This window comes from Hemicordylus capensis, chromosome 4, assembly GCF_027244095.1.
Source record: "Hemicordylus capensis ecotype Gifberg chromosome 4, rHemCap1.1.pri, whole genome shotgun sequence".
In the NCBI taxonomy this organism is placed as follows: Eukaryota; Metazoa; Chordata; class Lepidosauria; order Squamata; family Cordylidae; genus Hemicordylus; species Hemicordylus capensis.
Window position 1 is genome coordinate 200,278,003 of NC_069660.1, and position 15,176 is coordinate 200,293,178.

The following is a 15,176-nucleotide window of genomic DNA, read 5'->3' on the forward strand; positions in this document are numbered from 1 at the left end:
ATATAGCTCCTGAAAACATGTAGACCAGAGGAGGAAACTCTGCCTCCCCATTCCAAGAAAATGACTTACATATTGTGTTGCCCACCGTTCTTCTAAGCAAGGTGCCTGAACACTGCAACGTTCTGCTGAAAAACACTCAGCCACTTCTTGCAAACACACAGTGAAGCTTTTCTCACGATCATATGAGAAGGCAACCTTCTTTTGTCAGGAGGAAGCCTGAAAGCACTTACCTCCCCGCAGACGATAACAGCCAGGGCTCTAGATGGGCGGATTGGTGGTGCATACGAGTGGTGGCTCTCCTGCTGTCTGCCTGCACCTTGCCTGGCAGCTCTGGAGGTTGGGTGAAGGGAAGCGCCATGGTGCAGTGCCCCATGCCTCCAGAGCCTCAGTAATGCACTGCATGAGTGTGTGGTGGATTTCCCTTCCCCTCCCTGAGTGACACACTATCCGATTACCTCTTTCGGGGGGCGTGTTTGCTTACAAAACCCAGGTAAAGTGGTGGGCTCCATAAGTGGGCTTGCCGCCAAGCCATCAGGAGTTGGGCGGCTTTTGTTGGTGCACACAAGCAGCAGAATCTGGGCTGGGATCCCTCAGCCTGGTTTCTGCTGCTTGTGAGAAGAGCTTCCTAGACTCCATGGCTCCTAAGCACCATGTCATTGCTCCAGTAATGAAGATCTCACTAAGAATCTGATCAGTAGACTGCACATTATGTAAGCCACCAACTCTTTGCCAGGAGCACCATATAGACCCTTGCTCATGTGCACCTATATGAACCAGGAGTTAGTTACTTATCCTGAGCTGCTCACTGAAATAATCTCTGTGTCATGGCTTTGGACTTCTGATTTCTAATGGCATCCATGACTTCCAGCCACCATCAGTGGCATACTGTACTATAGGCATGTGCAGAACTGGTTCGATCACTAACTGGACCATGGTGATTCAGGCCAGTTTCAGCAGTTTGATTGTGAATCACTTTGAACTGGTTCAAGCTGCTTCATCGAACTGACCAGCCCAGCCAATCATTTTGATCGAAATGGTTTGCGTACCTATGGTTCGTTCTGAATTCGGTTTGAAATCGGACCAAACTAGGGATACTCATGAATTGAAAATCTCAATTTGCTTCAAGTTTGAATCCAAATGTGTTGTTTCAATTCAAACACGAATTGAATCAGCCTAAACAGGCTGATTCAATTTGGCCTTGATTTGATTTGAATCAAATCTGAATAGATTCAACCTGTATGGAGGACAGGGGCAGGGAGCGGGAGGAAAGCCTCTTTTCAGCCTTTAAAAAAGAAAGAAATAGGCACCAGGATGCTGGGAAATTGCTGTGTAGAGCCCAGGGGTGGTGGTGGTGAGAGGTGGTGACCTGACCTGCCATCCCCGTGCAGCCCACCAGCTGCTGCTATTAAAAACAAGCAGCGCGGAGGCACCTTTGAACTGCTCCTGGGAGTGGTAACTGCAGAGCACGCAGTGGCGGGGAGGCAGTGACCTGACCTGCCACCCCTCCCGACAGCTCACTGGCTGCTCACAGTGGTCAATCCCTTTATATGGCCTCTGCACATGCATGGAGAGGCCATTTAAAGGGATAGCCTGGTGTTTTTTCACTAGAATGCTGATGTTTTTGCGCAAAACCACCAGTGTTCTAGTGAAAAAACACCAGGCTATCACCTCAAATGGCCTATGCACATGCAAAGGGAGGCCATTTGAGAAGACAGCCTAGTGTTTTTGTTTTTTGTTTTTGCTAGAACACCAGTGTTTTTGCACAAAAATACCAGTGTTCCAGTGAAAAGAACACCAGGCGATCCCTTTAAAGCCACCAACTCTTTGCCATCCATGCTCTGAAGGAAAGCCTGATCTGGCTGTGGGCCACTTTGGGCCTCCACTGGCCCAGGCTGTCCTTCAGGAGGCCAGCAAGGGATTGGAGGAGTCCCTGCCCTTGTTCCCCGCTTCTGCCCCCATGCCGCCTCCTATGTCTCTGCCAACACCACCACCACAGATAAGGTACGGAGTACCCTTTCTCTTGTCCCTACCCACTCACCCTACTATAGGGAATGTCCCAAGGGGAATTCTCACTGGATTTTCCTTTACAAGTGTATCCCTGAACTGGTCCCGACTGTTTTTTTAGAACTGGGACTGGTCTGGCTCCTACTCAGACTGGCATCCCCCTTTCAGAGGCCAGGCTGGTTCAAACTCAGACTGGCCAACCCGGGCTTGTTTGATTTGAACCGTGGTTCAAATCGAGTTGGCTCACACATCCTTACCCTACTGTACTACATTGAAAACACAGTTGAGCAAATGCTTATACTGCCTCAAAAACGAATTTTAGCAAATGGAGATGACACTTTCATAAAACACAGGCTTTTGTCTTATAAATTTTCAGAACAAACATCCATATAATCCTTCAACACCATTTCTTATCTTTAAGAAAGCTCTCTTTTCATATAAAAGCAGGGAGGAAAAATACCAGGAAGGGATTTTATCTGATAATCTTTAATTTCCCCCCTCAATTTACCTTCCTAAGTTTCTATCCATCTGTCTCCAATTATTGATCTGTCCCAGGCCTGGTCTCTGGTTTCTCTTTCTGCCAGAGTCTGTGATAAAACACCACCATATACTCCTGGGCTCTCTCTGCCCCTTGAATTGTTTAGGCTGCTGAAAACAGTTTCTTGGCAACAGACTTCAGCAGCAGTCAAAATGTTATAATCTCTACTCCTAATTACTAACTCTACTATGAGATCAAGAGCTACTCAGAAAAGTAGAACTTCTTCAAAAGAAAAAGAAAAAAACTTTCCACTGCATTATGTCAGGACACAGCCTGGAAGGGGGAAAACGTGCCTCTCCTGTGGGTACCATGTAGTATTTACACAATCTAATTTAAGTACTCTCATCCAAAAATGCCATGTGCACATATCTGCAGATAGCCCCCAACCACATGGCCAGTGACATCAGCTTAGGAGCTTGAATCCAAGCTCATCAATAGAAAAGGAGGAGTGATTGAGATCAGGATTCATTCTCTCCCAACAAACTGGTGATTGAGACTCCAAAAGTTTATGCTGTTAGCCATTTAATTGGACTTCTGACTGGAAACCTAAGAAGACAAGGCTGTATTTTCATTAAGAATATTCATTAGTTTTCAGAATGATAGACCAGGCCCATTCAGCTAGAGCCCCATTCATTCCACCATCTTTATGGAAGTGTAGAAACTGACGTTCATTTTTGGAGCCTCAATCATTATGCACCATTTTCATTTTTAATGACGTTAAAAGAGAAAGAAAATCTTTAACATTTCATTGTTGCCTATGTTGACAGAAGCAGCAGCTGCACTTCACAGCTGCCTTTTGGAGGGTGCCTTCTTGAATATCCATAACTGTTCTGGGATGCATCGTCACCCCAGGGCACTTTGGATTAAAAAGTCTGCTATGTGGATCAAAAAATGACAGCCACCACTTTGGCAAATAAACCCAAGACCAACCACAGGAGCCCTGAAAATTAATGTGGTTCCAAGCTGTTTGGGTTTTTTGAGGGGGCATGTATACCTCTAACCCTTAATGTCATTTATAAGGGAAATTTTGGCAGCTTTTCTCACTCCTTCATGATAAGCAATGTCTGCTAACATTCCCCCTACTAAAGGTAAAGGTAAAGTTGTACCACTGAATTGGTGTTGTCTCCTGGAGACCACAGAGCCATGTGGTTTTCTTTGGTAGAATACAGGATGGGTTAACCATTGCCTCCTCCCGTGCAGTATGAGATGATGCCTTTCAGCATCTTCCTATATTGCTGCTACACAGCTCTTTCAGGAATAGGTGCCATTGTCAGTAATAGTTACTGTTAGAACTGATAACCAATACAGTTAACACGGATGTTTCTGACTACATGGATGCTTGTTTGTGGGCTCATGTATGAATGAGCCCTAAACCTTTTTCATGGAATAGCTTGGACAGATGGACAATTTGGTGACAATTCAGGGTACCAAATAGGGATGTGCGAATCAATTCAGGTACACAACGCGGAATTCTGTTCTTGGTCAATAGGGTTCTGTTTCTTGAGTGTGACAGAGCGTTGGGAAAGATGGACTGTTCTAACAAACTAGAGAGCCAGTTCAAACAAACAACAGCCCCTGACATGTGATCATGTCAGTGCTGCTGTGAGAATTCACCCACTGTGACATCATTAAAGGATATGCCAACACATACTCAGCATGCCCTTTTCTTGCATGTAACCCCTCTGTTTATTTAGAGTAATTTGCAGCCCATGTAGAGAGGCAATTTGGATTATCATCCCTTACATTCAGAGAATGCATCAGCACATCCTTTGATGACATCAGAGCAGGCACACTCTCACAGATGGAGCTGCTGTTCATTTGAACACGCTCTTAACCAACTTGCTTTTAGTGAGAGAGAAATCACTCTTGGTCATCTGTTAAAAACGTATCATGAATTTGTTTCAGGGGGAATGAAATTTAAGCTAGTGATAGCATTTAATTATATGCATGGAACTGTTGTAGATCTTACCAGAGCTGGTTATACATTGAAATTACTGCTCCTGTGTCCTGTTCACGCAGGGTAATGGGGAATCTTGTGCAAGTCCCTTCTTGGATTATATTGCTCACACAAATACAGTACCCACATGAATAATGACTTGCAGAAGTTAACTGGCTGCAGTCTGCATCAGTTCATCCAGACCATCTTCTTCATAAAAGCCTTCTGACAGATAGATCTTGTCATTTGCAGATTTTGAGCCCTTAGGAATATGCTGTCAGTGTCTAAGAAAATATCCATGTCAGTTTCCTCTCCAAAAGCTGTAGAAAGCATTGCCTTTAGACGGTTCCTCTTTTCACATTAGTCTCACTTTCTGATAATAATATGAGGTAAAATCTATCAGTGGCAAGACAACAAAGCATCTGCCTGGCCCCGCATTAATTTCAAATGAAAAAGGATCTTCAGGCTTCACATGAATCATAGATTTTTGTTCTCCTCATTGCTGGCCTCAAATATGTGAGACTTTGTTGATGTCTCTAATTAAATCTTGTGAGATCAAAGAAGCACAGGTCAGCCTGTTGTCTGTCTTGCAGAAGTTCAAAACAACCATCAACTGTAACAGTAGTGAAAATGATTCCAGAAGGATGCTAGAAAATTGCTATATGTTGAAGGAAATAGGTGAGTGGGAGGAAACACCGATTTTTTAAATGACTATTTTGTTCATTGGATAGCTGTTGTCAAAGGAAAATAAAATATCAAGGCAACGAAGTTGCAGCAACATAGATGATGATAATGATTGTAATGAATATTGCAGTTATGATATTTAATATAGATTATTTAAAATTTGGGGGAAGGTAGCATGTGAAATGTGGGAGGTCTATAATATTCAGGGAACTATCAAGGGTGGGGAAAATACACCACTATTTTCTTGTTAGGTTCTAGCTTAAGGATTCATACATAAAATAAGGATATCCTTTACAAAAGGTGAGAGCTGGTGATTCTTCTGGGACTCTTGGAAAACATTGCTTCATACACTCAAGGCCAGAGAGCACTTTGCAGTCACCACATAGATACCACTGAGAAATGCTTTATGTGGCATATAATCTCCACATAGAGTTGCCACCAAATTTTATTTTATACAAAAAGTGAATGTTTGTAGCAAATGTAGATATCATCTGAGGTGATGAAAATCTGAAAATTTTTGAGGAAGCAAAAACAACGCAGACAAAAATAGTAACATTTCTCCATGTACACTTGGATCCTGGGATTCACAGGAAAGAAACACTAGCCCAATTCAGGCCTTATACTGTACAAGTGTACAGTCATCTGTACACTCACACATGTGTTTGGGTGAATGACTGTACCTGTGTTCATTTTAAAAGTGAACCTGGACACAGGGTGTGAACGAATGGCACCTTCCCACTTTGTTTTATAGTGTGTAATTTGTTTTGTACTTGCCTTCTTCTGTGTCCACTGCAAGCTCTGTAAGGGTTAAGAATGTTGGTACCTCTGACAAGCAGTTCTGAGGTAAAAGTCAGCTCCAGAGTTTGAGGGGAAGTTGTAAACTGTTACTATTGGTTGTCTCCAGGCAGAGAAAGAAGGTTCTAGCTGCCTGAGGTAACAAACTCTCTCATTGGCCAAGGTATGCCTTTAGAGCTGAATAAAAGGGAAAAGGGGGCAGTATTCACATGTAACATGGAACTGCAGGTCCAATGGACCTGCTAGTTCCATGCCCCCCACCCCCATCCAAATCCAGATGTAATGGAGAGTGAGACTGCAGAGAGGAGGGGGAGCGGGCTGTGTGGGCCTCCTTCTTGCCTGATGGAAAGCCCACACAGCCAATCACGCCGGAGTTGAGGGAGGAGCTTCCTCCCTCAACTCTGGTTCCAGGGGATGCAGCCTGCGGTTCCACAATCGGATGTACTGCAGGCTGCATCCAACCTCGTGTTGCGGCAAGGAAATTCATTACAACCTGAGAGTTCAGATTGGAGTTCCAAATCTGAACCTTCTGGTTTCGTCACCACACCTACCGCCAATTGCCCACATTCGTACGTAATGCTCGTGGAACTACTGGCCCCTTCAACTGTATTTCTGCATTATGTGTGAATGAGGCCAGTGTTACAGCCCAGAGGAGAATTAGGCCAGAGCTCTGAGAGAGAAGAGTTCTGTTAGATGTTTTGCTGCTGAGTGTTGTGTGAGCCAGAAGACTAGAACACTAGAAGCAGAGGCGTAACTAGGGAAAACGGCGCCCGGGGCAAGCACTGAATTGGCGCCCCCCCCCGTGCCCCCAACATACTACATTATACTTAGGTTTTTCCTCACAAGCGCCCGCCGCCGCCGCCAAGCCAGGCCACTGACTGGCCGCCAGGTGACAGCAAAGCAATGGGGGGGGGCGGCGCGGAAGGGACCGCTCGTGGGGGAGGGGGCGCCGACATGCTCCCTTGACTGCTGCAGTGCTGCTGCACTGAGCAGGAAATATTTGTATTAACAAAAAAATTTTAAAAAATTTTAAAAAAAAATTTTTTTGTCATGGCAGCGCCCCCCACGTGACCAGAAAAGATGGCGCCCGGGGCACGTGCCCCCCCTGCCCCCCCTATAGTTACGCCTCTGACTAGAAGTATAAGATTGGGCTGAAACTGCTGAGGAGTTAGCAGTGAGGGAGCTTGTCTTTCTGAAGCCTACTAGGCCTTGTGATAGAAGGCCTGCTTGGTTGTATTTTTAAATTTATATACTCTTGCCAACCTAAGATTTCATCTACTGTTCCTTTACTGTTTTTTGGAATTTCTGAAACTTTTTTATTTCAAGTAAACCTGTTCTTGTTTTTAATTTATTTTCTGGTCTCTTTGTCAGTTATTTTAGTCCCACTTCACACCAACCTGCCCTTTTTACCACACTACTAAGTTTTGGTCTTGTTTTTCAATAATGGAGGCTTTAGTGACTGTAAGCCTAAGCAGTCACACCAGTTTAACAATCTTTTTGATGTCAGCGAATGGTTAGACTGAGGGCCAGCTGTCACCCAGGCCCTTCAAATGCATAGTACATATAGGAAGTTTACTTTTGTGCCAGCATTCAGCATAACATGTGAATGACTGTGCCAATGTACACTGTACACTTGTTCAAGTTTTAAACATAGCATGTGAATGGGCCTACTGGGCCTATTATTATTATTATTATTATTATTATTATTATTATTATTATTATTACTGATACTCTTAAAACAATAAAAAGTCCCTGGGCCACAATAAATGTGTTAGTCTTCAATTTGTCACAACTCTTTTCTGTTTTTGTTGCAACAGACTAATATGAGAAATATCTGACAGCCATCAAGGGAAGAAAACTGAAATTTGATAAGACGTGAACTTTTCTGGGCAGTAGCATAACATTGTAAGTTTCCATGTTTCCATCAGCAGCGCTAGCAATGCAAGCGCTGTTCACACATTATGCTGAACATGTGTTTGGATGTTTGTACTGTATACTTTAAAAAGTGAACCTGGGCACAGGCCCCTCAAATTCATTGTACATGTAGGAACTGTCAGAGGTGCGCCTAGATAATTTTGGAGCCTGGGCCTGCAAATTAAGCATCATCAGGCTCAGCCAGGTGACCATACCACCTCGGACAGACTAAAGAGGATTTAGGGGTCCCCAGGGACTGTGGAGGCCCTGGACTTCAGCCCAGAAATCCAGGGATCAGAGCACCTCTGGGAACTGTACTGCTGTATGTGCAGTCAACGTAAACTGTGAACTGTACATATGCATACATATGTACATGCATACACTGTGCACAGATTGTGCATGCATTGAAGAGAGTACAGGAAGTGATCACTATGTGGATTACAGAAAATGAATACAATCCTGTTCTCTGTCTTCATTCTTTATATGTGCGTTCCAACTTTCCCAAAGGATGACAATGACATAATTTGGAAACTGCAGTGCAGTCCATATCTATGTCCTTAGTGGCTATTTTTATTCACATGCAACAGTTTTCACAATTCCAGCCCTTGTGTCTCAGCAGCTTGCGGGGCGGGTGGGAACCTCTACACTAATTTCTATGCATAACTAAGATGAAATTAATCAAGTGTAATTTTTAAACTCTTTAGTATAATAGGGACTGTGAAATTGTTCTTTACATGATCTCTTTAAAATGTCTACAGTAAATGCTTCAAATTGTCTCACGCAACTCAATGTGGTTTTAACTGCTTTTTAAATGTATGAAAATCTAAGCAATTAAAGAGCAATTACGGATGAATTAAAGTAGCAGTGCAATTTAAATGCATATAACGCACAAGTCTGTCAACAACCCCCTATTTCTTTGTCCACTTGCACTTTCTAGTGTGGGTTCCCTAATTTATTATTGCATATTTGTGTGATAGTGAGATGGAGGAAAGTGCTTGTCCATATTATGAGGATTTGATCTCTTTTGGAAAGCAATTACATTACCATTATTTGCAGACCAAAATTATATTTAACATAAAAAAACAATTGTATTTAACATGAAAAAAATGTAAGTTTTCCTCCAAACTAGCAGTCATGCTTCCCATTGTGTGATTAAAAGGGACAAAACTGAATCTCCATTAGATTCCATGGGATAAAGAGTCACTTTTGATTCTGTTTCTAGATCCTGAGAACTGAGACTGCATATTCTGGAAGTGAAATGAGGAATAATAAAGGCAGGAAAACGACACCACCTTCAGTTATATATGTCACTGCTGTTAAACGTACAGAAGCCAGGCCAATTGTAATCACCAGTTATTACAGCCAGCAACAGCTACAGATATCCAGATGTGGTTTATGGAACTATGCAGAGAGCTTTTCAAAGAAAATTGTACTGTTCAGATCAGAATTGTGCAAAGTAGGAAAATAGAGAACCTCTTTGCCATACAATACCTCACTTCTTTATCACTGAATGTGGAGAACATGTCTGAGAAAATTATTTGACATTTCTCCTTGGAAGGAATTCAGAAATTCTTTTTCAAATTTCAGTTTCTGCTTGAAGGGGCTCTGAAATTCTCTATCGAATTTCACTTTGGAGAAATCTGAAGACCAAATCACCAGTGAAGTAAAAAATACCATACTGCATGTATGTATTAAGGCCTTTATGAGCAAACCTCTCTTTTTTTACTTGCAGAGTAGCCATATCGAGTGGTTTGTTAAAGTTTTTATTGCATCTATTTCATCATGTCTTAATTTTTTCCCCTGTGTCCCAGACAATAAAAACTATATGGCTGGAAGAGAAAGGCCATGCAGGCAGCAGACACTGAGCTGAGACACTGTAGCTGAGAGTCTGCTACAGAAGTCTCAATAAAACAGATCAGCTCCTGAGTATGTGCAGAGTACATTTAATCTGAAAAGAGATTAGTTCAGGAATGCTGTGGCATTTGGGAATGGTGGGGGTAGTGAATTACAGCAGGAAAGAAATGCATTAGAGTGATAATGGGGTGGGGGTGGGGCGGAATAATCTATGTCAGTAATTCCCAAATGTTTTCTCACAAGAAATACATGTAATTAAAACATTAACGGTTCCTTCCTCTGAGCCCAAAGTACCCAAATAACAAAAGAGAATGTCCACTATGTCTCTGATTAATTCTGGGCTTTCTTTTTTTCAGTTATGTGAGGAGGTAATTCTGCTTTTCTTTCTGCACATGGTACAATTCAATCTTCTGTTGCTCCTGATGCAGAAATACAGCAGACAGAATCTCTAGACTTCAGAAGAAGAAATATCCAGAATAGAGGGAGGGACACTTAAGTTTCATGCACAGTGGTAGAACATCTGCTTTTCACGCACAATATGTCAAATTCATTCACTGGATCTCCAGGGACTTTTACACACAGAAAACACCTCCTCCTCCATTCCAGAGGAGATGCAAGTTAAAGGGCTTTAAAAGCCCCGTGTGAAAAACTTCCAGGTAGGGCTGAAAAAAATCCCTGTCTGAAACCCTGGAGATCTGCTGCCTGACAACATAGACAATTCTGGCCTAGATGGACAATTCAGTATAAAGTAGCTGCATACTGTATGTCCAACAGTCTGAAACCCTGACTCAAACAGAAAGGGTTGGTTTTGTTCTGGTTAAATATTCAAAAGGCATTTTATTTTCAGGTGTGAGAGTTAAGTATACCATTGATTATGAATTTTAAAAATTGAGCTTCAACTGTTGAAAGTTTGAGAAAAACTTATGTATGCTAGGAAGGAGGGAAGGAAGGAAGTCGCCAACGTGACGTGCAGTGGCCTGGTGCCACTGTGAACCCCACACTGGAGCTGCTGTGGACCCATAAAACAGCCCCGATGCAGTAGAGAATATGCGGCTTTGAAAGCGAATGGGAAAAACTGTGGCAGTGCTGCTTGTGCAACCACGTATTCTCTACAGCATCGGGGATAATTTATGGGTCCACAGCAGCCCTGATGTGGCTTGTGATGGCACTGTACCACTACACACCATGTCAACAACAACAAAATATTTATATACCATTTTTCAACCAACTTCCGCAAAGCGGTTTACATAGATAAAAACAAATAAATAAAATGGCTCCCTGTTCCCAAAGGGCTCACAATCTAAAAAAGAAACAGAAGATAGACACCAGCAACAGCCACTGGAGGGATGCTGTGCTGGGGATGGATAGGGCCAGTTGCTCTCCCCCTGCTAAATAAAGAGAACCACCACTTTTAAAAGGTTCCTCTTTGCTCAGTTAGCAGGGGTCAACACCTGTATCTCCAAATATCAATACCTGTATTCCCCAAAACAAATTGTTATGAACTGGTTTTGTATGGTTACTCGTGATCTGCATATTCATTTAGAAATATTCTTGTCTTGATGAGCCAGCTGATTGCTAAGTGCCTGTCATAGCTGTGGGATGGGTACACAGATGAAAGATGCCGGTACCGGGTAGCCTCCTTCAAATGTAGTAAGTGTACAGCTTCAACCAGGTGAATAATCTCCACACTGTTTTCTACAAGTGTCAGACAAATGGCCACAGGAGATTGCTTATGGATAGCTGTGTGGGAGAAACCTTTTTTAAAATCATAGTTGGCAGGTGTGAATGTTGGTTGGTTGGGCTTTTTAGAACTATGGTTGCACAGCAGTAAGTGTGTGTGTGTGTGTGTGTGTGTGTGTGTGTGTGTGTGTGTACGCGCCATTGACTGTTCCCTTGAAAGGCTTTGGACAAACTAAAGTCAGATTCCCTCAGATGTAATGGAAACTATAATCGGTAAAGAGGGTCTCTTATTATCTAGAACTACAGGCTTCAAAGATGAAAGCTGGGACTATTGACTGTTTCAGGCTGAGGGAGGCTGCTGTAGAGGTTTTCCTACCATATCTCTACTATAACTTGAGGCAATTAGGCTAAAATATTACATTTATTTAGAACATTGCATGGACACTGACTGAGATAAGACTGCTTTATATCTTTCTGGGCCTGCCTTAGATGAAGGAGTGTTCAGAAACCTCAGAATGCTGCTGTCAGGCTTTGATGAGGAAACAGCAATTTAGAGCATTTGACTCTGCTCCTTTTAGATCTGCATAGGCTTCCAATTTGTTTTGCAGCCCAATCTAAAGTGATGCTTATCACCTTTAAAGTCCTAAGCAGTTTTGAGGCCAGGGTATCTTAAAGACTGCTTGCACCCTCATGAACTCATTCACCCTCTGAGATTCGCTGGGAAGGCCCTGATGTGCAACCCAGCTCCATCAGTTAGTGCAGCTGGTGGTATGCAGAACAGGGCCTTATCAGCTGTGGCACCTAGACTTTGGAACTTCCTCCCAGTCTAGCCTCTTACCTCCTGACATTCCATAGACTAGTAAGCTTTCTCCCTGGATTAATTATTGCACTACATATTTGGTTGTACTTGTTGGCTGCTGCTGATACAATTGATGTGCTTGGTCTGATTTTGAGGCATCTCTTCTCTTCATAATATTGTGGCTTCATATTGTTTTTATTATAAAATTTAATTGTTGTTAGATTTATTTATTTATTGTTAGATTTATATACTCCTTTCGCTAAAAATAACCCCAAGGCGGTTTGCAAAAGTTAAAACACATAAAAATGAATTAAAAGTATTTAGCTAAAAATATAAAAACAATCTGATATTAAAATATATAATATACAAAATACAAAAAACTATACATGGATAAAAACACACAGAAACAACAATAAATCAATCATGTAAAGGCCTGGATAAAAAGCCAAGATTTAACCATCTTTCTAAAAACAGTGTCTGAGCAGTGAATGGCCACAGGGAGAGCATTCCAAAGCCTGGGGGCAGCAACAGAGAAGGCCCTGTCCTGAGTTCATGACAACCTAGCCTCCCTCATTGTCGGCAACTGGAGCAGAGCCCCCTCAGATGATCTCATCAAGTGGGCAGAAACTAGGGGTGTGCAATTTGGGTTTTTGGTGTTTCGATTCAGATCCGAATCTAAACACCCCCGTTCTGTTTTGGATCCGAATCCAGAGCAGCTCTTTCAAAATAGGTGTGATGTGATCACACTGGGCAGCTCCAGATAGAACACTACCTGCTGCATTTTGTACAAAATGCAGTTTCCGAATATTCTTCAAAGGCAGCCCCACGTAGAGCGCATTGCAGTAATCCAGCCATGACGTGACTAAGGCGTAGGTAACTGTGAGGGGGCATTCTACAGGGTTATTACAGGAAAGTGAAGTAAAGCATGGCTGCTGGAGTGGATAAGGAAGAGGAGCACACCCTCAGCAGAGAAGAGGGGCAAGTGCTTGGACGCTGTTTCCCCTGTGCAATTACCAGAGGAAACCCAGGCTGCAGGGGAAAGGGAGGAAGGTAAAAGAAAAGAGGGTGCCCCATGGTCTAGTTGGTGTGAATGGAGGGAGATGCCGACCTCCCTCTCCTCCTGGGGCCACACAGCCTCCCCAGACCCAAAACAAAGACCAAGAATGGTTTGAAAGCACCCCTAGGTGGCAAGGTTAACCCTGTAGAATGCTCCCTCAACAAACAACAGAGGCAGAGGGAGGGGCTTCTGCACCCTTGGTGGGCTTCTTTGGGTCAAAGGTGGAGCCTACGTCCCCCTCATTCAGCCTAAACCTCACTGCTCTGCTGGATGCTTTCTGATGGACAGCTGCACTGCACGATGTCGTCTGGGTGACCCTGATCCACTGCATGTAACAAGGAGAGAACAGACTAGCAGAGGGAATCTTGTTCCTGGAAAGAAAAACAAAATGCATTCATGACAGATTTGGAATTTCCTCACATTTTCCCCTGTGACACTAACTGCATGGGCTCCAACCACTAGAGAATTGTTGAGAAATATCAGTTTTCTCATTTCTTTAATAGAAAAGAAAGCTTTTGCTATTCATAAAACCAGCTGCAATTACCTTACATGGCATTCCAGCAAGAGGAAGGGCTGCCCAATGTCCTGCCCAAACCCCTTCCTACACCCCCAGTCCCCTTGCTAACCATTTGGGCCCCTGCCAGTGAAGCCCCTGCCTTGGTCTACTCACCAGTCAGTGTGTAAGGGAGAGCATTATACTCTGGTGGGCATCTTTTCCTCCTGCAGCCAACCCCAAAGTGCCAAACACATACAAATCCCCCTCTGCTAAACAGACCACAGACCTGTCGAGGGGTTGATGCCACTTGGCCACCATCCACTGTCTTGGGGAGGAGATCACTCATGACATCACAGAGGCAGAAAGAGGGAGAAGGTGAAATTGGAGCATATCGGGAATCCATGACTCCAAATGAGAGATGCAATCCTGCAGCTTCCCAGGAGGATTTCTCCTTCATCCTGTGGCAAGGGGTCCACAGACTGAATTCACAGTGCTGGATAAATCTCTCCATCACACCTTGGGATGCCTAGTAGCATCAGTCTCAGTCAGAGCTTCCTAAAGGGAGGTGCCTTTGTGCTCTGAATTTCCCAGAGGTGCTTCTGGTGTTGTGCTTCTGTGTCACTCACTGCTTTCAAGTTGCAATAAATATGGAGAAGGGCCCTTTCGCTCAATAGCAGATGGTCTGGCTGGGGTGGACTAGCCAAGCCAGAAGGAGCTTCCAGGTCTTCTCCAAGGAGGCAACACGTTGGTAATTGTGGAGCTGCCAAGAGATACCAGAACAGCAGAACACCCATGAGTCCATGGGGCCAGACCATCCTCTCAGTGAACCCCAGGCTGGTAAATATGCTTCTCAGCTCAACATAAAAGGGCACCTCTGGCAGGGGAATGCTTCTTTGAATCTTCCTCTAGGATGAAGACGGAAGCCAGATATTCCATCAGCCTGGACACTGTGGAGGACAGTGTGTGGAGGAGGGCCTTGCAACACATCAGAGGCCCTTGCTGAGTCCTGAGAGGGAGGTCCGGAGAGAACAGACATGACTCAAATCTCTACCCCCAGTCTTCTTAGAGACATCATGTCACATGTCCTCTTACCTCACCAAAGCGCTTTCCAGACTAGCTGCTCAACAGCAGCAAGTGAAATAAGAGCCTCCCCATCTCTGACAATTTTTAAAAAGGCTTTAAAGGCACATCTGTTCACCCAGGCTTTTAACTGATACTGTTTTGATTGTTTTTAATGTTGTTTTAGAGTTTTGTTTTTAAAAAAATAAATCGTTGTTTTAAATTTCTTGTTTTTGTTTTTAACTAATGTTTTAATGTTTTTATCTTGTTGTAAACCACCCAGAGATGTAAGTTTTGGGTGGTGTAGAAATGTGTTAAACAAACAAACAAACAAATAAAATGCCTCCGTTCAGGCAAGTT

General features: G+C 43.4%; 1 long non-coding RNA gene across 1 annotated transcript; it reads left to right on the plus strand.

Annotated features, from left to right (window-relative positions):
- Window positions 1-6,161: 6,161 nt before the first annotated feature.
- On the plus strand, window positions 6,162-9,797 carry LOC128322181 (uncharacterized). Its single transcript, XR_008305579.1, has 3 exons — window positions 6,162-6,526; window positions 7,775-7,862; window positions 9,094-9,797. It is a non-coding gene; the product is annotated as an uncharacterized LOC128322181 (long non-coding RNA).
- Window positions 9,798-15,176: the final 5,379 nt, after the last annotated feature.